The sequence below is a fragment of the Neopsephotus bourkii genome, unplaced genomic scaffold, assembly GCF_033783945.1.
Source record: "Neopsephotus bourkii isolate Nb327-2 ecotype Australia unplaced genomic scaffold, CSIRO-AGI_Nbou_v1 NB_1767, whole genome shotgun sequence".
Lineage (NCBI taxonomy): Eukaryota > Metazoa > Chordata > Aves > Psittaciformes > Psittacidae > Neopsephotus > Neopsephotus bourkii.
Window position 1 is genome coordinate 12,549,617 of NW_026902241.1, and position 22,852 is coordinate 12,572,468.

Genomic DNA, 22,852 nt, shown 5'->3' on the forward strand with positions numbered 1-22,852 from the left:
ATAATAGAGAAATACTCTGTACTAAAGTGGAAGCATAGTATACTGGAATATCAACTAAAATTCTCAATTATCAGGCCAACTATCATTGACAAAGTTGTGGTATTTCATAGAATAATTCACAGTGGAAGGCATCACAGCACATCTAACCCAGCCTCCTGCTCAAGGCGCTGAATTCAGACCAACTTGCTTAGGGCTTTGGCTAGTCTGCTCTTAAAAACTGGAAAGGATGTAGATTTCACAACCTGCCTGTGCTACCTGTTCCAATTCCTCAGTGTCCTCAGGATGACTTTTCTTTCCTAGTGACAAATCAGAACATCACCTCTTTGAAATAATGACCACTGTCTTCTCTTCTCCTGCCACATACTTCCATGAAGGGCCTGGCTCTGCCTTCTTAATAATCAACTAGGTATCCATCATGTATGAGCTAGCTGATTTATGACAGAGATCCCCTGAGCTTTCTGTTTGTCCAAAGCTATGCAGAGCCAGGTCTCTCAGTCTCTCCTTACGTGCTCCAAGCCCTTCATTTTGCTGGCTCTTCACTGAACTAGCTTCCATTTACTCAATTTTGGTTTTGGGGAACCAAAAATAGATAGGGCATATCTAATGTGGTGTTCTAAGGAATGCTGAATACCAGTAAACTACTGTTCCTCTCCTCATAAAGCCTAGTATGCTGCCAGCATTTTTCACTGTCAGAGTGAAGACTGATATGCTGACTCATCTGTCCGAAAGTGCAGGTCCCTTTCAGCAGAGCTGCTTTCCAGGCAGTTGGTCCCAATCCCATGCTGTTGCAAGGTGTAAGAATGTGCATTCATCCTTGTTGAATGCCACGAGGTTCATTATGGTCCATTTCACCAGGCTCTCCAAACTGCACAGCATTGTCCTCAAACACGTCAACTACTCCGTCAGTGTGATGCCACATGCAAATTTTACATGGATACACTTTGTCCCCTCCTCCAGGACATTGCTCAAGGTACTAAACAGGATATGTCACCATATAGTACTTCACTTGTAACTGGTCTCCAGGAGGAATATGAACCATAAACAGCTATGATTTGAGCCTGACAATCCAGCCAGTCCTCCCATCCAAACCGTAACATTGCAACTCTTATACAAGATGCTGTGAAAACCTTGCTAAAACACCCACACTATTTCACTGGATTTCTTCCTATTAGGGAAGAAAACATAGGACTAAAGAAAAGCATGTTTATACATAAACCAGGAAAGTTTAAAGTTTCAGAATCTGTATAGTCCATGAAAATAAAAACTAATTTCACCACCCAACCAGGGAAACCCAAAGTCATTATCTCCTTTATACATGAACGATGAAATGGGAAAGACTTCACACTGTAACAAAGCAATACAAAGAATTACTTAAATTTATCAATTTAATTTATTAGTATTTCATACACAGCTGCATCAAATCTGTTCACATCTACTTCAGGGATTTACAGTGCAAACTTTTGCAGGGATCCACAGGTGACTAGGAGCCTGGACAGCACTTGCTGAGAGTCCATGCAGAATGGTTTGTCTGGTAGAGTTGGTTTTTCAACCATATAACCTGATGAAAAAAATCACAAGAGAGGACTATCTAACATATTTTAGATGTTTCTTATTATTACTTTTCCCCACAGTGATTCCTGTACCTGCCACAATGAATTCATAGAATTGTACCGAGAGACATGGTTGAGGTAGCTGGTACAGAAAAAGTGGTTCATAAGAACCTCTAACTTGTATCCCTCTGACTTACAGGCCCACTGAATGTCATATATAACGAGTGAACAAGAACATTGGCACTGTTGAGCACAGTCTACATAAGAAGGAGAAAAACATTATTATTAAACATCTCTTTTCCCAGAAGAAATTATTATTACTATGCATGTAGGTAAATATTCTAGCACTCAGCCACAAAATTTTCATAGGCACAACACAAGGCAAATATCATAGAATGGTTTGGGTTGAAAAGGACCATCCAGTTCCAATCCCCTGCCATGGGCAGGGACACCTTCCACTAGACCAGGTTGCTCAAGGCCCCAGCCCACCTGGCCTTGAACACTGCCAGGGATGGGGCAGCCACAGCTTCTCTGGGCAACCTGTGCAGTGCCTCACCACTCTCATAGTGAAGAATTTCTTCCTAATATTTAATCTAGATCTACGCTCTTCCAGTTTAAAGCCATCCCCCTTGTCCTGTCATGCCCTTGTAAAAAGTCCCTCTCCAACATTAATTAAACTACTGAATTAACCAGTTGGAAATTAACTACTTGTGACTACACAGTTTGTATGCCCATTACCAGGCGCAAAGGTACACTCCGTACATTCGTAGTTTTAACATACCTGGAAATATTTACCAATACTTACAAAAATGTAGCAGTAAAATTCAAAGTAAAAACAAAACACTTTACTAAATGCAGTATCCATTTGCTGCAGATCAGTATGATGGAATGAACGGTCAGCTATTTTAAGTTATTTTCTAAGAAAACAAGCCTTATGCAATCACACTGTGCAACACCTCCATCTGCCTCGAGATTCTTAGTCTGTTGTTTGGCTCAGCAAAATCTGATAGAAAAGATAAAAGTTTCAAGGGTAATTATGTTCACAGAAACTTTAATAAATTTCTTTGAACTTTCACTTATTTTTACTAAATAAGTTACACAGCCACAGAGAAAAAGCATCCCAAGTGTGAGAGGAACACTGACATCAGCAAAATCATCGAACTGAAGAATCTCGCAGACTAATCAAATACTGCTTGTTCTTCACTTGGAAGTCTCTACCAAAACTAATCATTTCCAGGGGTCCAGGGTAAGAGGCCAACAAAAGCTCAGAATCCTGGAAAACCCCTCTGATCTAACAGTAGAAACCTCAACTCATATAGAAAACACTGTGGGAGCTCAATTTATATTTGATAGCCTGGGGGGTTTCAGTGTAGTGCTCTGAGCAGCCACCTATACAACTCCTGACCAATTCAGAAAATTTCATCTATTCTGTTTCCTTCTTGTAGTAAACCGGCTGAATTCTACATGTGAAGAGAAGTGGAAATGAGCAAACCCGTTCTCACACTGTTACAGATTACACCAGTCACTATATTTAGCCCACCTTGTGTCACCACCTTTAAAAATGACCATTTGAAATGGTTTTCTATGCAACCAAGGCTGTGTGATTCAGAGAGATGTACAAGTTGTTGGGGAGGGGGCAGCAAATAGCGGAGAATATGGGAGAGGGAAGACACCTACCTCTGGAATACCTGCCTGACCTCAGGAAACTGGCAGTCAGATAAAGAAGAAAACATTTTGAGCATTGACAGGCTTATCCCAATAGTTTCTAATTCTGACAGCCAGCTTCCACAACTGAATGTCGATGCCTATGTATCTCTGCCAAATTGCTCTCTGAATGGACTGCTGTTTCAGTTGTCTGAAAAGGGAATCTGAAATAGGTTACTGTTTTAATAAAGAATTTTAACTACCTGGGCATCACCTGAGCTGGACAGCTCAGCACAGGCCAAAGAATTTGAAGATCAAACTAAGCGACAGCTTTATATCAACAATATAAAGGAAGCTATAGAAGTGTCAAAATTAGTCCTGTGTATAAGCATAGTTTATGAAATTAAAAAACTTTCATCAAGTTATTTGAAAGCTTTCTTCATATAATTCTCCCTGCTGAACATGCCAACAAATTTCCTACCCCTTAACATACCAACAATCCAAAAGTTATTTCAGCTGAAATGATTGCACCTCTTGCATGTCATGACCACATACAGAGAAGTACCTTTATAGTCATTTAGTTTGATATAAGTAATAACAGGCATTCATTTTCTCATTTACCATGTAAAAAGAAAAAAATAGTAGCACTTCAAAATTACTACAGTAAAACACTTACTGCATGGCTTACCATTGAACACCAAATTCATATGATGTTTTTCTGAAGACATAACAAAGGAAGCAGAAATCCCCAGAGGTTTCACTTGTTAGCTCCAGTTCAGACTGGAGCACGCTGATGTAACATAGCCTTAAACTAATTCCTACCCTGTCTCAACTCATAACACAGGTTCCATACTGTCAAACATAAACCGTTTTTCTCTGAGTCTCAGATGGAAGAGAACAGAGGAGTAGTAAAAATACTGCTGAGAAAGTAGGCCATGGGTTTGTAAATACGATGGGTTGTTTTGCATTAGTCCAATGAACAAAATTATTCCCACACAGGGTTCACATTCATCATCAATTAGAATTTTTACATGACAAACCCAGAGGATCCTGCTGAAATCCAATCACAGCTGGCAGTCCTGCAGCCTAATGTGACAAGGCAGCCACTCTCTTTGAAACAGTTCCCTCCATCGCTATAGAGAAAACCCACCAGGAACAACAATAATAAGCTGTTGTCCTGACAACCTTAGAACGCAAAAACCAATGCTTACTTTATTACAGCAGGACAGCAAGGGTAACATGATCATTGTAAGCTGCTACCAATTCTTCAGATAACTGGCCACTGCAATAAGTGAGACCAGCACACAAAATGCACATGCTTGACTACACGCTATAGATCATACTCACATTATGCATGAGAATGTGTGCATGTACCCAGCCACACTTAAACACACACACACACACACACACTTTTTTCCACTTTGTGTCACACTAATATTGCAATGAGACTTCGTGCTAAAACTTGTCAAGTATTCATTTTCAGTGCCGAAAGGCTAGAAAAATACTTAGGAATGCCGTTTTCCTTGAATGTACCTTAGGTATCTAAAAGTAGGAAATAATTAGTTTTGGACAGAAAGACACAAAAGAAAACAATAATAACTAACTTGTAACTCTCAAGTGAGGAAAACAAATACAGAACCAATCAAGAATATCTGAACAAATGGGAAAAAAAAAACTAAATCAAACAGACTGAAATTTCCTATCTTTCACAAATGCCTTCTCCACAAAATACAGGAGAGAGAACTACCTTTGCAGCAATAGTTTTGCTGACTATGCATTAATTGCAAGATTCCTTCTTACTCCCCCATGTGAAAGGAAAACAGAAAAATCCAACATGAAATACAAGGTAGCCCAGAATCTACTTTTGCTCTAATATATATGGAACAAACAAGTCGTCCCCCCCAAAGAAAAAAAAAAATAATAGGCAGAAAGACTTTATGAAGGTGCTCTAGAGCATATACTAGGTTTAAAATAAGCATTTTATTCTACTTGAATTCACCTGCCACAGAACCTCTAGCATTCTCAGAGTACCTTTCCTTAGAATTACATCTTATGAAATACTGTAATCTGTTGTTTATGTAAATCTGTAAGAGTTCCATAATTTCATCACAGATTGAATCCAGTTTAAAATAAAGGCTGGTGAACCAAACAGGAAATGGAAGGCCAAATGGCTGAATTGTATGAGAGCTTTGTATCTCTATTATGTGTCCTGTAACATAAATCCCATCAAATCGTTTTTATGTAACTTGAGTCTGACAAGTCATATTGCAAAACACGTATGATTCAAAATCCTACCTAAAAGATGAGGTAGCAGGCAGGCATTACCACAATCCACAGCCTCTCTGCCAGTTAGAATTTGGGCAGAGAAAGGAGAGGGGGAGGAAGGAGGGAACAGCAAATACTACAGGAGGATTACACAAATATCTGCAGAGCTGGATATGTCATTTTGCAGGATCCAGGACAACAAATGAAGAGATTATATAAGAAAAGATTCAAAGTCAATGGCAAAACTCCAAGTCCTGCGCTCAGAACCTTATTTGAGCTGCTGAGGGGGAGGGGAAGCCATGACAACTTTAACTACTGCTACCTTCCAGCCTCCTAGCTACTCCAGGACAGTTTACTAGCTTTCCTTTAACTGCTTTCTAGATTCCCTTTCTTCCAAAACAGCTATGGTATCTTTCTACATCACATCTATCACACCAAGAAAAATAAAAGTGAGCAAATCGAGCACAGGTCATCTTCCTGAAGAACACAGAATCCCTGGTTAACAGCAACTAAACCAAATGCCTACTTCATTTCAAACATCCACTGTTCTTAAAATGTTTTACAAGCATCAGATCCAATAAAGCTGTTTGTTTGCAGATCCAAAATGATGGGAGGACAGCAGCTGTTTACACTTATTATATGTTCAGAAGATTATCTCCATAGGGATTCAAGACAGTTTTTAAATAAAACCTTTAATTATGTAAAACTGATCACTATTTAAGAAATTCCAGAAAACCAGAAGAATCCACTTATAAATCATAAGTAGCTAACTGCTCATGTAATTACACTTTTATGATCCAGAGAAGAGTCTACATATCTTCTAGTAAGAACTATGCTTCAAAGTAATCACAATGACATTTCTGCCTACTGCTGTCCATCCAGACTTTAGCTAAAAACTAGATGAGTATCACCAATTACAATAATCCTTTTCAATCTTCAATTCATACAATTATGCCTGAAAATGGCTTTAAATGTGGGGTCAGTGCTTTACTACAAAGGAAGGCAGTATCTCTCATTTACTTGTGTCAGGATAAATCAGATGTTTAACATTCGTTTGCTCTTTCACAACATACTAAAATAAAATCAACCAAAAAAAAAAAACCAAACAGCTATTCATGTGAAGTGCTAGCAATTGTTAAAAAATCTAACCAGTCATATGGCATCATCACTGAATGTCAAGAGGAGTTCATATTATTCTTAAAGCAACCTATGTGAAAACTAGGGTTTTCTGTAATAAAGTGAAACGTAGTTCTCTATCTACTAACTACAACTTCTATATTCAGAGCTATACATCCTAACAGTCCTCATGATTTTTTGTTGGATTCCCAGATTTGATAGGCAGCCCTCACAGTATTTCCTCAAAATAATTCAGGTAGGAAAAAAAAGGGTAGAAAAAAGACTGAGGGGCACACCCCTACCCATAAACTTCCTGAACTGTTCAGAAGAGGATGAAAATTCCCTTAAAATAAAGAGATAAACTGAAGTTTGCCTTAACTTTGCAAGATGTAATGTTTTAAAGGATTGGATATAAATCACACTACATATCAAAAAAAATCTACTGTAAATACAATATTTCAATGCATAAAATAAACAGCCATCTCCATTTCAATGATTCACAACCCAGCTTGCCCAAACATTTTAAAATTGCAAAGCAAAAATTGCATGGAAAGAGAAAAGAGCATTTCTCAGAGCACAATTTCACTTCAAGCTGTCAGTACAGCTCCTGCTGGCAATCCTGCATGACTAATGTGAGAAACTAGATAACCCAGTGCCCCACCCTCTTTCCACAATCTGTAACTTATCTTATATTTTCATAATAACATAGCATTTCTCACTCAGTATTACCAAACTAGATAGCTCATTTGTAAAAGGTATGAACCTACTGAAGATATTTTAACATCCAACCATCTAAATATAATCTCAACCCAAACCAAGGCAAGGAGAAAATATTTGCTTTCTCCTGCAGTTTGAACTGCTGATCTGCACGTTAAAAGCTGAGGGGCAACATCTGACCACTGTGTCCAAAATGAAGCTGAAAGTGAAGAAAAAAGAACTGCTTTGGTTCACTTGTAAAGGTCAAACAGCAAAAGAACGGGATGGTTTTGCCCGTTTGACCACTGCTTTGCTTAGTTCCTCATCTGACACTCTTAATTTGCAAAAGTATTTCACAATGCACTTGAGTAATGGTATGTCAATGAATGTCTACAAAAAAGACCATACTATCTTTCTTTCAGGAAAACAGAACAGACACTGTTAAAAGTACTCTGATTTGCACAGAAAGCAACTACCAGCTACAAAAATAAAATAGAGGAGTTGCTTAGTTCTAGGTTTCACATTACACCCTTGACATATATGAATGATCTTTAAATAATCCAATATGATTGGTGAAACAGTCTGGCATCCTTACAAGTAAGCACTCCTTCTTGTATATCTAGGTGCCTCATGACCTGGTAAGGTAACCCACTGGGCTTCTAAAACCAAGACAATGCATTCAGAGACCTCTCTGAAATCTAGCTTTATATGACTGCTACATAAATTATAAATCAATTGTTGTGGAACCTAAGTGATGTTTAAATATCCATAATGCATTTGAGCTCCTGATGATTTAAACATGCTTATATTAATAATAAAAGATGTTTCAAACATCAAATTTAAGACTGAAGTATTTCAGAGCTACTACCAAAGAAGCAAAAAGGGGGTAAATAATGCATTCCACTGACAACAGGCACAATTTTGGAAATACGTAAGAAATTGATTAATATGGCATCAGGCTAAGGCATTCCTACATCCAGCAGGCTGTGATGCACTATGTTTCTGAACCCAGCCCCAAAAATCATACAATCACAGGATGGCTAGTGCAGGAAGGGACCTTAAAGATCATCTGGTTCCAACCCTTGTGCCTAGCAGGGACACCTTCCACTAGACCAGGCTGCTCAAAGCATAATTCAGTCTAAGATAGTTACGTGCAGAATCTGGGGAAAAAAAACCAAAACAGCTGAATAAGCAATATTAATGCATTAGGGCCCTTTTAAAAATAAGTCCATTGACCTAAGTAACAACCAAGACTGAATTATTGGGGTTTTCTCCCATTTACAAACATCCCTCCTTATCCAGCTGCCTCCCTTTAAAGCAAACTAAATATCTTGCAGAACTACCTTCCAACTAGACAAACTTCCTTTTGCTATCGGTAATACATACATAAAATAACCTCCCAAAGCAGCAAGATGAACTGATCACAGCAATGAATTATGTCAGCTAGTAAGCAAACTCCAAATTCTGCTTTGGTCTAATCAGTGCAGAACTGATCACGAAGGTAGTTTACTATTCACGAAAATAAACTAATAGACAAATACAGAAATACTAGGCTGCAGGGACAGATTGTGTGATTTGCTCCTCTGCTGGATATCTGATATAAGAAAGCCATCTAGTGTTAACTTTTAGAAGTGAAAATTGCGCACAAAAGAGCTCGGGAGAATTTACATGTGCAATTTTCTTCAACTTTGCATGTCTTCTGCATCATAAAAAATAAAACTCGTTTCCTCTAGAAAAGCCAGGCTGAAAGCAAATATCCAAACTAGTGATGTGTTAAAATTACCCAGCATCTAGTACTAAGCTAAGCTTACTGACCTACTTCGTGAGCACAGCCACATCTGAAATTTGTCAACTTCGGAGTTGTCTTTGTCAAGACCGTAAGGCTGCTTCCACACTCGCAGGGACGTGCACCACCTCAGCAGAACGCTGCAGAGCACCACAGGAACCCGACACAGCCACCAAACCAGATCCTAAAGCAAAGTTGATCTCAGCTGGCTACCATTTAACGGATCAAATACCAAGTTTGGAGGACGGACCGCTGAATGCATATCACGGTATTACAAGATACGAAAGACCGCAAAAGGATACAGGTTGCCCCTTGCATATAATAACTCAGTCAATAGCATAAAAATTACTTAGAATGCACCGTCTCCGCTCTGAAGACCAGCTCTACCCAGAGATGTCCGATCTAGGCAAACTTACTCCCTAACTGCCACTATCCTCGAAGTGAGCTCCAGAGACGGAAGCACCGTGCCTAGGAGCAGAGGTGCCGCCGCTCCGCAGGTGACCGCCGCTCCGCACACACCCGCCCGCTCCCCAGCCGCGGTGGCCAGGACCGGCGCGGCACAGCGCATCAGGGCTACGTGCGGGAGCGAGCCACCCTGCGGCCGCGGCTGTGGCGAGGAGGGGCTGCTGGTGGGGAAGGGGGGCCCGAGGATGCCCTCCGCTTCTTCCCCACCCCGCAGCCGTCCGTCCTGCCGCGGAGCCCGGCGGCACCTGAGGGTAGACAAGACGGGTCTCCCCCGGCGGCAGCCCCTCCCCAAACTGCTCCCGAGCCCTACTCGGGAGGAAAAGCACTCGCACGCCCGCGCCCTCCCGGGCACCGCGCCCGCCCTATCCCCCCGGCGCCGCGGGGCACGGACGCGGCGGCCGGAGCCGCTCCTTACCTGATGCTGAGGCTGCCGCTGCTGCCCGCGCTCCGGCTGCTCCCGCCGCGGGACCCCCATGCCCCCCCCCCGCACTCCTCGGCGAACACAGGCTTCACTCCCCGCCGGCGGCGCGCGCTCCTCCCCTTTCCCGCGGGACGCCAGAACCGTTAACGGGACCGGGGGGGACAATCCTTGTCGGGGGGGGGGTCCCCGCTCTCTCTCGCGCCCGCGCGCCGCTTCCCCCGGCTCCTCGCACTGCCCCTCTCCGCCGCGCTCTGCCCGGCGCTGGCTCTCGAGTGCGCCTCAGCCGCCGGACAGGGAGGGGAGGGGGAAGGCGGAGGGAGAGGCGGGCGCAGCGCCGACACACACACACTCACCCTCACACACGCTCTCGCCTTGCCTCGCACACCCTCAAGCCCCACCCCTCCCGCTGGCACCGCCTCCCGTCGGCCTCGCCGGCTCGGCCCCGGGGGAACGCCAACTCTCCATTGGGCACCCGCGCTGTCGCGCAACCAAAACACCAGGCTCCGCCCCGCGGCGTGCCCGCAGCCTACCCCCCGTCTCTCGTCCACCGCGGCGGGGGTCGCGGGATGGGGCGTACGGGGAGCCCCACGGCCACGCTGCGAGCCTGTGAACGGCGGCCAACAACAGGTGGGGTGGAAGCACAGAGAAAGCGAGAGCACAGGAACGGCCCTAACCGGCAACCAGCCGGTGAGAGCGGGCTGCCGCCCAGCTCCTGCGGCCGGATAGGGCCCGCAGCCGCTGCCGTGCCCAGCCGTGCCCCAGCGGAGCGCCGAGGCGGAGCGGTGCCGGTGCAGCGCGGCGGTCCGGCCTCTGTCCCGCACGGGCCGTTGTCTTCGCTTTCAAAACCCTGGACAACGCCGTCCGGTCCGACCTGACCCTTCAGCCCCGGGCCCCCCCCCCGGCCGGCCGCCCGCCCTGCCACACTGCCGGTACAGCAAACCGCGGCTGCCGCGCTCGGAGCTGGCACGGCTCGACTCGGGCTCCTGCGTCCCCGGCTCCTTCCCTCGGGAAGCCCGGGGGGAGAAGCGAGCGGCGGGTGACGGGGCCCCTGGGGCCTGCCCCTAGCAAGTCTCCAGCTCTGTTGGCGTTCCTCGGCGCCTGTTCTTACCTCTGGCTTTCAACCGGAGACACCTATAGTGAAGAAACACCTGGCAGTACAGCCCTCGGAATCGTCCCGTGTGCTCTGCCTCCTGCATACCGCTCTTAAACTGTGCATGATCAGGAGCAGCAAGGCTTTCCCTCTGTGTTGTGCAGTTCTGAACGTGCATAGTTTGCCTGTCAAATAAGCCGTGGTTAGGTATCCGCATTTCCTCCACCTCCTCCACGCGTTCTAGTAAGCAAACCAAAGTCTGGTTTGGGAAATTGAATTTCCCTATTTCTACTCTGCGGGCCAGTTCTGCAAGGGGCTGTATATGCAATCACAGGGCCCACTTCTCCATAGAGGTTGCAAAACAGACGATGTTATCAGGACTGATGTGGCTGCTCCCATCTGCTACCCCAAATTATGAGGCCTGCAATATCATTGGAATAATGTCTACTCCTACAGAACCCTACAGACACAACCTAGGGTTCTTTTATGTTTTTCCAGCCCTCTCTCGCTAGCTTTCCCCTCCGCCCGCACCCACCTCTCATGGGTATGTGACTTTCTGGTTGTACCAGTTTGCTCAGCTCTGGTGAGCAGGCGGCATGTTGACATGCACAAGTATTCCACTGCCTTGTAAACTTCTCCTCACTGCTTCCCCTTTGCTGGAAACCAGGCTTTAGTGGAAAGGAGCTGCCACATGCATGCCAAAGATTCAAAACACCCAGAGCAGGCCAGATTTGGGGTGGGGGTGGGTGTTGTTCTTAACTGTTCCTTTAATACACGTTTTAAATCAAGAAATACAGTCCATAAAACATACATTTAAGCACAGGTTCATGCAGGTTTAGAACAAGCTGGAAGGTGTGAACATCTACCCTGGAAGCAGTGGCAAACATCACAATCATTCGTCAGTGTTTGGATGCCGCCTTTGTTACTGTGTTGATTAAAATGGTGTTTTGGAATGTTACCATTTCTACCCCAAATCACTAGTCCAGTTAGGCAGCAGGCTGCCTCTGTACTGAAGCACGGCCGCAGGAATAACATTGTCTTGACAAAGAGCCTCAGAAAAAAAAGAAAAAGAGGGCCACAACTGACTGCAAGCGAAAGGAACAGTGCCTTTTCCATTTCAGTCGTATTGCAAACAGTAAGTGTGCTTCCTGGAAGGTTCATTCCTTTAAAAGCTTGCCCAGAGAGTGTCAGTGGAAACAGAGGGCATCATGAGAGGTGTGAGTGTACAGAGCGTGGTCGGCAGGACTTGGCGGTGGTTTCTGTGTGGACCAAGTTCTCATTACCGGCTGCTCTGGCTCTCTCTTTCAGCGAGCTCCGTTCACCGCGGGGACAGGCTGCCTGCAGCAACTGCTGAACCTTCTCTCCCTGCTGCCGTCCATACTGCGAAGGAAAGCTGGTTGACCAGAACAGCGGCCCTCCAGGCTCTCTCAGGATCTTCTTCAGACAGAATCCTCTCCGTCCCTTCCCGATGTCTCTTCCCCTTTCCGATCTCTCGCCGCAGATAACCCTCTACCCAGCTGCATCACGCCGGGTATTTCCGTCCCTGTGCTCACGTTAACAGCGCCTCTTTGCACCCCGTCACCGACACCCCTCCCCTGGCCGTGTCCGCTCCCCAGCGCACAGCCCGGGTCCCGCTCGGCGCTGCGGGGCCTCCCGGTTTCCCCGGGAAGCGCGGGGGGGCGCTGCGGTGCCCGCGCTGCCCGGCAGCGTCAGCGGAGCGACATGGCGCTTCGGTAAGAGGGGTTGCGGTCCGTGCCCAACACCGGGGAGCTGGTACCGTACCTGTTGGTAACAGAGCCGTAGATTTCATATTCTAACAACAACGTTTGCGTTCACCGAATGGTGAACTTCAAAGGCTCGCTTTATAAAGCACTTTCGGATGCAAATGAGCTTTCCCCAAGGTTATTTTGGTGTTTCACATACTACTCTAAAGAATGCTACACTGAGAAAAACCTGACTGAAGTTATCTGTAAGTCACGGCATTGCCTCATCCTCTGGGTCCTTACCAGGCTGTGGTGGTGACGCTAACTCCTTCCTGCATGGAGGGGGAATTTGCACGCTGTCTGCAGCCTGTGCTTGCTTGGGACATGAGGGAACGCTCAGGCATTCTGCTGTGTGGTGCCTCCGAGGCTGACATCCACCATTAAAGAACAGATTACCAAGGCACTGCCCTATGAAGAATACAGTATTTGTCCTCTGTCAGAATGTACTTTGTGACAGAGCTGTGATACCTTATTTAGCAGGTCTAAACATTTACAGCCAACAAGCTAAATGTTGTTTAGGTTGCAATCCCAAAATTACACATTGCCTACCTCTTGACAAGATCCAGCACACTGATATGCATTAGGGTTTTGCTGTGAGGAGAGTCTGGAGACTTGCTGTGATCACTGCTTTTTTCCCCTTTCTTACTATTTTCCCCTTCTCACTCTTTTTCTCTCCCACTCCTCCAGTATCATTCCTTTTTGGCTTCCAGGCTACCATCTGTGCACCCTCAGGGAGTCAACAAGAGAAGAACGAGGTGAAAAACAGAACACAGGTGAAAAGAGGTAAACAGGAGCTTCTTGCAATAAATAATAAAGCACTGTTTAAGCTTCAAGAGCACAAAAGCAAATGTGGTTGGAGGAAGCCCTTGCCCAAACTAAAACCTGATAAATATAAAATGCAATAGAAAAGGGTGAGGAAGAAAGGAGAATGATTTTCCCTTTCACCTCTAATTCTTCTAGGATGTATGTATTTTACTTGAATTGTCTATCAGAGGACATTCACTTGCCACAGATGTGGGGTAAGCAGGACAGTCCAGCCTGTGGCAAAATGGACCCAGAAGGTATTGTAACAGTTCAGCTGTGGGCCAGGTAATGTAAAAGCAGAAGATACCACACAGGCCACAGCTTGGACAGCTCTGATTAAAAGGGATGCCAACTTTTTCCTGCAGTATCTTTTCACTTCTCCTATTCATATGTCAAAGTACCCAGCTCAGCCACATCTGAAGCCAGTTTTCAGCCACTATTAGTACACAGGGAATTGTTCCAACATTGCTTACGGACTGTTTGTTTCCAATGACATGAAGACAACTCTAACAACAAAAGTGGACTCCTCCATTTGTTGTTGGGGGAGTGGGTCAGAGTGGGATGCTTGGAAGTGGTGCAGGAGAAAACATCCGGTAGCCACATGATGAGGCATGTTTTGCTGACACAAGGCACTCATGAACAGGCAAGCTGACAAAAGTTTAGGTTTGTTTCCTCAGCCCTGGGCATCAGCCTAGAATCCAGGTGAAGTAAGTAAGCGCTGAGCACATCTCACCGATCCATAAAGATGTCATCTCACAAATGTTTTTGCTGACATTGCTCAGTATTTCCTGATGCAGTTAATGAGGCGAGGTGCTCTATATGGGAATTCTGGCAATTCTTTGGAGCAGCCTCAACTCCCTGTGGTCATAGCAGAGGAAAGCTGTGAGCAGGAGGAGGGAGGCAGCCACTGGCTTCACACACACCCTGTGAATCACCATGCCATCCACAGGCTGGTGCGAAGGTCAGCACTGCAGGCAAATCCCCAGACTTCATGTTTCTGTAGATCCAGCAGCAGAGCCCTGGAGCTGCACATTCATAGCCTGGGGACACAAGAGCTCTTATTCCAGTAACCACAACTGTTTGGCAGTTTCTTGAACCTCTGAGTAGGCTAAGGGTGGATTTTGCTCTTCTAACCCCAAGCTGGCCTTTCATTTGGACGTTATGTGGGTCAAACCACGTACTTGCCATCTATAAAGTGCCTATTTTGCACGTTGCTCTTAAAGCACAAGCAGAGTTTACCACAATGCTAATATTTCATCCCAGTGGCTTTCCTAAACTATGAGCAATTCAGTGAAACAAAACATCCTCTGTATCCTCTGAAACTTGTTTTGAAAGCCCAGATGGTGGAAAATACTATTGGTTTTAATTAGCAATATCCTTCATATAAATCCCCTATTAACCAAAGGAGCGTACTATATTTCATCTCACTTCCTCTAGTTTACTTACTATTGCCTCTCTTCTCTGTGGTTTACCAGCAGGAAACCACTGGAGGGGGTATACCCAGATAAGATTAAACAACATAATACTATCATCTTTACTATAACCAGGCTGACAGTTTTCCTGCTAGATGCTGAAAAGAGATTCACAGCCGTTTTGGCTTCTATTCACTGTGGAAAGAAGCCATTCTTTTAAGACCACAGTTTCACTAATTCCTCAACTATTTCACTTGTGAAAAGCCTTTTTTCTTTTTTTTTTTTTTTTTTTTGACATTCACTTCAGACAATAAGCTAGGTTCACACTCATTGAATGTAACAGGAAGCAGGACCTGGGTGTCCTGGCAGTGGACATATCTCCAAGGGTGAGACTATGATAGAGCAAGGTGGATGTAGCCTTGCTTCTGCTGAGGAGCTCTTGGAAAGCCACCAACTGGCTTCATTCTAATGGCAGTGAGACAAGAGTGTGCCTGATTCCATACATTTCTAGCACAGGTTCCACCTGACAAAAATGGGCACAAAACCTTAAGATGTGAAAGAAGAGAGGCAGAGAGAAGCAGGGAAAAGGTGAGTTCGTCTTGCATCTTGCCAGTCCCACAGTACCATGGGTATTCCAGGTCTGAGTTCCCTATCCATTGTCATGCTGGGTAACACAGAACCACTCCGCAGCAGTGCAAGTTGACTTGCATAAAGCCTGTGAAATTTGCAGCCACCACATCACTTTTCAGTGGGACTGGAGCAATAATAGCCAATATCTAACACAGATGTTCAGTTTCTACTTGTAATAAATCTCCCATGGTCTTTTATGGGATCAGTACTCTTCCGTATTTCTGGCAAAGTGCTGCTGTGCTCTTTATCAGAAACATTCAGTGACCTGAAAAGATGATTCTAATCCCTTAGCTGTTTCAGAGATACTTGAGACTGCATTCATTCCTAAGGAATTTCTTCTGCCAGGTAACAAAAAGTTCACCCAGTAAGGGAATCTCCTCACTGTAAACAGGTTGCAACATCTGACTCTGCTGAAGAGGGAGGGGAGAGGACTGAAGTAAATTGGCATGATGAGGCATGTGAATGAAATCAGCCAGGGAGAAAAGACAGCCTAGGCATCAATGGAGAGGCTGCTTCAGCACATCCCCTAGGCAACTTCTGCTGGCAGGTCTCTGAATGTCTTAGGTCAGGAGATCTGATAATATGCACCAAAATTCCATTATAATTATCACTGAATTCAGTTTTTAATATGACTACTCCCCCTTTTCTTGTTTACTATTAATTTCACAAGCATGTTTTCTGAGATTGAGATTTTCCAGACTTGGTTTTATCACAGAACAAGTTTGGGACGTTTGAAAGATGAAAGAAAAGCAGCAGAACTATTAAAACATATAAAGACTATTTCCCAAATGGACCAGCCAGAACTTTTGCACTTCACTAATTCAGAAAAATCTGAAATTAGAAACTGTAAACAAAATTATTTTGTAAAAATACTTAGCTCTTGATAGAAAAATGCTCAGAGCTAATTTTTCTTTAAGGGCTTTTAAAGCTTTGGCATTTCTTAGTTGACGGTTTTACTATGTTCATTAAAACTTTCATTTTAAGGTGCTTTAATGGGATATAATTGGACGGGTTATTTCTCAAATTGAATGAAATATTTAGATTAGATAGTTCTTTCAACCAAGGCAGGCTGAAATAAAGACACTACAAAATCACTATTGATTTCACTACACTATCTAATTTACTTGAGAAAGACTTAAGACAGCGATGGAAAGTATGGAAAATCCATTGATAGAGAGATTGGTCTTTGTTAAGAACATTCAACTGGAAGACAATTTGTTAATATCTTTTCAATCTCCCATAAATTCTTAGACTTCAAAGTTCTAAAGGCCCGTTTGTAATAACCTAGTCTGACCTCCTGCATGTGACATGCCATTAAACTTCCATGAGTTAATTTTTGTTTCAACTAGGTGACTCCTAGAAAAATTTCCAGTGATTCTGTATGTATTCTCATCGATGGAAAATTCACTGAAGTCCTTGGAAATTGTTTCAATTACTTTCACTGTTGAAAATATGTGCCTCATTCCAAGTTTGAACTGCCTGCCTTTCCATTAATATATCTTGTTATACTTTCGTCCACTGTAATGAAAAGTTCATTTGTGCTGTGTGCACAGTGCTGGTACATACAGACTGTAACTCTGTTACTCCTCAATCAGTTCTTTTATAAAGGAAATAGATAGTGCACTCAGAGTTTTTGCTATGATCTGGTTTTCATCTCCCATAATAATTCTCATGGCTTTTCTCTGAATTGTATTCCTTCCAAGATTGTTCTAAATCCCTTCCTGAAATACAGGAGCATGTAGATGCCATACTGTCAAGGACCCCAGGGACGTGTCTTCCTCAACCATCGATCTTTGTTGCTATTGAACTGTTCAGTTACTTTTCAAATTGTTCCAATAGAATCTAAGTTCCCATTCTACCTCGCATCTCCTAGTTTTCCTTTTTAAGGCATTCAGTTTGGAACAGCAGAATGACAGAAAACAATCACAGCTTATTCTGGAGGCCTATTATACAGGATTGCTCTGCTGACCAACATTTGGAGTTGAAATACAGAACATTTTAATTCACAGAAGGATTCACCAATCTTACAGAAGTCATTTGTTTTAGTTCAGCAAACTGTTTCTAGTGTTACATCAAAATGCAAATTCACTTACTTTTGATGGTTCACACATGGCCCAAAGCTGTATTTAACTCTTTACCTTTGGGGTTATGTGGTAGATGATGAAGCCTTACTTGGATCACACACACGAAATGTATTTCAAGGGTAAGGCTGGCTTACATGAGAAGAGTAATCTTGAACCTAGGCCTTAACCTCTGTACTCTGAAATTCTGCTCTCGTTCCGTGCTGTGGCATCCCACCGATAGCACATTTTCTACATTTTCCTAGCAGAAACCCCTCTGGAATTCACAAAGGATGCAAGCTGAGGATCATTAAAGCCTAAATGTTTGCCTTTCATTTGGTACCAGACACAACATGTATCTGATGTATCTGCTTGTGGCCTTTTGAGAAGGCACCTGCTTCTCCTCACAGAAAAGCATTGGAAAGAATGACAACTTGGATTTCCACTGCTCAAATACTTGAAGAACCCGGATACACCCTTTGCCCACATAGTGTGTCTCCTGCTATTTTGTAATTGCTGCATCTTGTCTTTCATCTACCCCACAAGCTGTGGGCATTTTTCACAAATTACCTCTCCTTTGTCATCCCCAGCTTCATTTTCTCGTTTTGAAGCCTGCTAAATTGGTAACAGTGTAGCAGGAAACAAAGAGTTTCTGACTCATCTATCATGAGACATCTAGCAGTTCAGTGAGGTTTGGTTTTCTGCCATGACTCTTCACCCGGCACTTGGAGTAGTGTAACAATATTACCTTTGTGTTTCTTCTGACACCGCATTAAAACTTGTGAATTCACTGAGTACTCTGCTTCAGAAATGAGCAGGCCACAGAAGAGACATTGCGAATACCTTCAGGCTTCTTTGTGTTGAAGTTAGAAGTGATTCAGACCCAATTCTGGAGTTCTTTGGCCCGATTTTGTTCTGTAGCAACAAGTTACTTGCATTACTTTGGCAACAAAGCCTGGCACCCCAGGAGAGCCAGGGCAAGGGCAGCTTTGCTCAGTTGCATGGCCTTCCTGGGCAGACTTTCTGCACAAGGGCAGTAGCAGGTTTGAGCAGTAGAAATTTGGGGTGGTCAATCCGAGAGGGAGCATGATAGCAGAGGCTTTATTGCCAAGCCAGCTGATGTCAATTTGAGCAGCTCTGCTACCCACACCTACTTTGGTGGCCAGAGTCTGCAAAATGATCCAGTCATTAGGAGACACATTCACATTGCCAGACCTGGAAAATAGGGACATTTCAGGTTTTCTGGGCTGGCTGATCACACTGACGAGGCACCATGATAGGGTTATGACAAGACACACAAGCTAATACCTATTTGATCTTTAGCTACTTTTGTACTTGAGAAACTCAAGAACACATCAGCCTTTTTTTCCCCCCCCTCTCAGTTTTATCATTTCCATTTGTTGCTATTGCTTTTCCCAATTTATGCTAGAAAGTTATTTTATGCCGGTTACTGGATTTGACAGCATGCCACTGTGGATGCAGGAGAAGTGGAGCAGCCAGGTCAACATACAACCTTGCTCTTTGGCCTGATTAAAAGCTTACTGATGTTGTAGGAATCTTTCAGTTTTCTTCAGTGAGTTTTCTATCAATCTTACAGTAAGAATCTGGTACGCAGAAGGGAGAGAGAGGTAAAGTATGCAGCTTTGAAATGCCAGACAGCAGTGGTCTTTTTCCCTCTCCCTGCATGAAAAAAGTCACAGTGGTTCAGAGCTTGGGTACATTTACAAATCACTGTGGAGCTGGCCTAAACTTGGAGAGGCTGCCCAAGAGCCAGAGCAGGAGTTGTGCCAGCCAGGCGATGCAGTGCGGTACTCAAAATAGCAAGCCCTGCTGAGGGGTAGGTCTGTGGAGCCGGGTAGCATAGCAGTCACGGTACAGGGCTGTACTGCTTTCAGGGCACAGAGGTCTAAGTTTAGCAGTGCTAAATTTAGTCACATGCATCAGTGCAAACACACACGTCAGTGCAAACACATCAGTGCAAACTTGGTCAAAAGCGGGTCTTTGTATGGGGCCACACAGAACAGTGCAGACATCCCCACCCCCTTTGCTCATGGTTTTATTGCTGTTATTCTAGTTTGCTTTTTCTCCTTCACAAGTCAGATGGAGGAGAAATGAAAAGATCATTCATCCATTATATGGATCAGTGGAACAGTAGCATTCACCACAGGGTTTTGCCTGTTTTACTGGTTAGTTGATAATGTAATTATGTTTTGCATAATAGTCAAAAGTGAGCAGGCATGTAGATCAAGTTTCCAGAGAGTTTTCCACAGATTCAGTAAATGAGGTAGTGACTCTCAGGTAATCTCCTAATTCTTGTTGCTTTTGAAAGACTGGTATTTCTGTAGATACTATCTTCTAAGTTTTGTTGAGCAAGCATGACCATACTAGGAGAGAACTGTTTCTTTCACTGCCCTACTTTGCTTTTCACACACATTACAAAGGGAGATTCTGACTGCTCAGAGATTTCGCCTTCAGTACAGTGAGCTATTCTGCCTCTCACTTGTCAAAACAATGTCACTCCATGGCGAGTTGTAGAAAAGCTGTAAATTGGCTTTTGGTTTTGCACTGTGCCTTTTACCTTTCCCCAAACAGGAAATCCCACCTCATTCTGCATAGCCTGTTATTGTGGATGGAGCCAAGCCCAGATACTCACTACATTAGTGATCACCCGCTTTTTCCTTCAGGTTACTCCAAACTTGAGAAAGGTGGGGAAAAACAGTTCTGAAGGACCACTCAGTAAAGGAACAAAGACAAGTCAAATAAATAAAGGAAAGGAAAATGCATTTAGTCTGGTTATTTGTTTTGGCAGTTGAAAGTAAATTTTAACTAAGCCTAATGCCTGATGAAGTGCTGTCTTACAGCCAGTTAAAACAGGCCACTCTTGAAAAAATGAAGACATAGTAACATGTGATAATGCTGCTGTGAGAACTCCTAAATCTGTCCAGAGCATTCAGGAAAATCCATATTTTCTCATGCAAAGATGGCTCACCCTGGTTCAGTGCTGAATATAGCAGCCCTCTTTAGATCTGCCATCTCTGCCTGGCTCCCTGACCACAGTGGCTTTCACTGCATGGAATGTAGCAACCCAGGTGCCAACCTGCTTTGCACAGTGGTGAAGAAAAGGTGGGAGCTAGCACCCTTTTCCAATGGGCTGCTCCTGAGGAAGTCAAACGCAGCTGCCAGCCTTGCTCACAAGTGTGGCGCAAGGATCCCACTTGGGACAGGGCAGTGCAGGAACCTCATAAGCAGAGCATCTGCCCAGGACAGACCTACACGTGTCTTGTCCTGTGTGTGCTGGGAAGTTGCTTGGAAACAGTCTAACACTGGGTTCATGAGCAGCCAGCCAAGTATCATGTTTAAAGCACAATGCACCTTGCCCTCTGTTCCTCAGCAAGCCACCTCAGCTCTGTCACTGCCTCTTGGCAGCCCTGTAGTGCAAGGATGCAGCAGTAGCAGCACTGCAGCAGGGTTGCAAGGCACCACATCCTAGAAGAGACGCTGCTTCAAGCAGGATGGGTGCTGAAGAAAAGTGGTGAGAATGGAGAGTTGAGGGGATAAATCAAAGACTCCAGCACAGACAGTGGCCCTGAGGCAGGTTTCCAAGAGACTAGCAGCAATCCTTTGGGAAGGAGTGTAGAGGAAGACATTAGCACCCGTAGGTGAAGCTTTCTTGCAGAATGGCTTAGTGAACCCAACATGGGAGACTGGTTAATTTCTGCAGTCTGCCCCTGGCCGTGTGGGCTATTCATAGTCTTGTCTTTTCGACAGCAAGATACAAAATGTGCTTGCCTTCCCCAGTGCTCTGAAAGTAATTACCTAGCTGGCATTGCTTCCCTTTAAATATCACTCCTAGCTTACTCACCCCAGCGCAACTACCTGTGAAATTAGCAGCAAAGCTCCCATCACTCCCAATAGGAACAGGATCAAGCCTGAAGCAGATAACTTTGAATCTCCAATGACATCAAAATGCAACTTTTTTTTCTTTTTTTATATAGCATGGTCTTCTTTTAAATGGCTACATGCACATTTTGCCTTCAGTTGAAACCCAACAGACTGTTTACGAGCTGCCTGTGTTCCACTGCTGGGTTCCAATGCATTGGCAGGGGAGAGGGCCTCTCTTTACGAAACTGTTTAATTAGGAAAACAGAACATCTCTAGAAAAGTAAAGAATAGTATAAAAGCAAGTGGAATAATCTTTGTCCTCTGTAGAAACAGGAACTTCTGTTCCACCCCACTCAAAATTATATGACAGGCATTATTACTTCTTATAATAGTATTTTAATGTTTTCTTGGATTTACTTTCACAGTTATTCCATGAGGAGCTGAACCATGTTCTCCCTACTTTACAGATGGATATAGCAACAGAAGATAAGGCCACATTCAAGGTGACAGGAAATCTTCAACACAGCCAAGAACAGGTCTCCATTGTATCGTCCTGCTTTCCCCCCACCTCAGGCTGTAGTTTCAGGACCCAGAAGGGGCTGTGCAGAGGGCAGTGCTGGGCAAAGAAAGCTGCAGTAGCACAGTGAGCCACCGTGCTCTACTCGGCCAAGTTTCCCATGGGTCTCAGCTCTTTTTGGGGAAAAAGACTGGATATAAGGAGGAATTGGACTGGATATAAGGAGGAAATTCTTTCCTGTTAGGGTAGTGAGGCACTGGAATAGGTTGTCCAGGGAGGTTGTGAATGCTCCATCCCTGGCAGTGTTCAAGGCCAGGCTGGACGAGGCCTTGGGTGGTATGGTTTAGTGTGAGGTGTCCCTGCTCATGGCAGGGGGGTTGGAACTTGATGATCTTAAGGTCCTTTCCAACCCTAACTATTCTATGATTCTAAAAAGGAAAAAAGCCTCCACTGTTTTCAGTACCTAAAATAATTTCTTGGGTATTTGTATCAGTGTGGCTGTATAAGCCAGCCTCCTGCAGCTCTCTGCCAGCTTCACATCTGGAGGATCTGGACACTAGAAGATTGGCCAGCACTGATGAACCTTATCAGGGTGTAAACCCAACATTTGTTGCTTATCTAACAGGGACTAAATGTTACACCTGACTGACAACAGGCTTCATTACTATAAGGTCCCACCTGGAATGATTTTGAAAGTCAAAGAGCAGTAACAGAAAGTTGTTCTAGAGGATAGGATCTGCTGTTGAAATGA

The 22,852-nt window shown here is 44.2% G+C and overlaps 1 protein-coding gene across 5 annotated transcripts in view; it reads right to left on the reverse strand.

The window, feature by feature from the left end:
- SIPA1L2 (signal induced proliferation associated 1 like 2) overlaps positions 1–10,074 on the reverse strand; it is a 146,796-nt gene extending 136,722 nt beyond the window's left edge. For 4 of the 5 annotated variants that reach the window (XM_061378816.1, XM_061378819.1, XM_061378817.1 and 1 more), the window contains exon 1: positions 9,938–10,073. The gene's annotated coding sequence lies outside the window, so the exon portion shown is untranslated. Of the gene's footprint in view, positions 1–9,937 lie in introns of all 5 variants that reach the window. The other variant, XM_061378820.1, reaches the window with a different exon arrangement.
- Positions 10,075–22,852: the final 12,778 nt, after the last annotated feature.